This window comes from Myodes glareolus, chromosome X (genome assembly GCF_982192425.1).
Source record: "Myodes glareolus chromosome X, mMyoGla1.1, whole genome shotgun sequence".
Classification (NCBI taxonomy): domain Eukaryota; kingdom Metazoa; phylum Chordata; class Mammalia; order Rodentia; family Cricetidae; genus Myodes; species Myodes glareolus.
Window position 1 is genome coordinate 19,652,663 of NC_142053.1, and position 1,605 is coordinate 19,654,267.

The 1,605-nt window shown below is 42.9% G+C and overlaps 1 pseudogene; it reads left to right on the forward strand.

The window, feature by feature from the left end:
- Window positions 1-524: 524 nt before the first annotated feature.
- LOC125415299 (heat shock factor-binding protein 1 pseudogene) lies at window positions 525-755 on the forward strand (annotated as a pseudogene).
- The last annotated feature ends 850 nt before the right edge of the window (window positions 756-1,605 follow it).

A 1,605-nucleotide genomic window follows, 5' to 3' on the forward strand; every position in this document is an offset into this window, starting at 1 on the left:
CTGTAGCTAACCACCAGGGTGGGCAGAGCGAGCACAGGAACAAACAAGATATTTTGCCAGAAACTGCAACAAGATATTTTGCCAGAAACTTCAAGCTATCCTTGATATGAACGCTGGGAGGAGGGGTAGACTTGTGGGCCCTATACATACCCTGTTCATCTTTCTGGGTCTGGTTTACCTCACTCAGGATGTTTTTTTTTTCTAGTTCTATCTATTTGCATGAAAATTTCAAGATGTTACTGTATTTACCATTGAGTAGTATTCCATTATGTAAATGTACCACATTTTCTTTATTCATTCTTCAGTTGAGGGGCATTTAGGTTGTTTCCAGGCTATTACAAATAATGCTGCTATGAACATAGCTGAACAAATGCCCTTGTAGTATGATTGAGCATCCTTTGGGACACTCTGAAAACAGTGCTAAAAGGAAAGTTAATAGCACTAACTGTCTACATACAGAGAATGGAGAAATAGAGTGTAGGTGACGGTTCCGAGACATCGCAGCCAAGCTGGGAACCAGGGAGATGGCCGAGACGGACCCCAAGACCATGGAGGACATCACCTTGGTGCTGGAGACACTCCAGAAGCAGATGCAAGACAAGTTTCAGATCATGTCTGATCAGATCATTGGAAGGATTGATAACATGAACAGTCACATTGACAACCTAGAAAAAAATATTGCTGACCTCATGACCCAGGCTGGAGTGGAAGAACTGGAAGGCAAAAACAAGATTCGTACTGTGCAAAAGAGTTGAAGGCTGCTGATATTCACAGTGAATCCAGAACGTCGTTTTTTCCAAGCCAAGAGAAAGCCAAGTGGCTTTCTGCAACTATTATGTGTCGACAAGTTTATAAAGCATGCATTCTTATCACAGCCTGCATAGTCCATAGAGTGTCCCCCCAACACCCCCAGTTTCTCAAACTTGGTATCTTTACATCTTGGTCAGTTGTCTTAATTATTAAACACTAAGACTTTGGCAGTTTCTGCATAAAATTGTCCAACTTATTAGTGAGTTTTGAAGTCCTTTCCCGCTGTTCCTTTTGTGGTAAAGTTACTGTTTGATGAAGTGGCAGAGTACTCTCTAATTAGGTGACTAGTAACTAGTAACTTGGCAGAAGCTGTGATGTGAGATGTGTACGTTTAGGGTTCGTTTATCTTCAGCACAAGGTGACTGTTGAGCTGACGCTAGAGTGTCAGAAATGATTTTCCAAACAGCCGAGAACGTTTAACAGTGGTTTGTGCCAGAGTGTCTGTCAGTTTTGCATGAGATTCTAGCAGCATTGGTAGGGCCTGCCATGCTCATCTGGCAGGCTGTCAGAACCCAGTGACCCTGACCTCCCTTCAAGCTACTGATTGGAAGGGAAGAGACCAAAAGACCCGAGTGAGTCCACTGCCGGTCAGACAGCTGAGAAATGCCCAGTGGCTGGTGGAGGCTCTGGTTTTTAAGAAATACTGTTTTACTTCAACTATTTCTTGCCTAAATTCTTGCACAGTGAGCTCTGTTATTGACTAAAGAAGACAGATAATAAACTCTTTACATTTGGAATTCCAGTGTCTGTAGGCTTAGCCTCCAGGCCATTTTTGATGATCTGGAAGGCAATCCA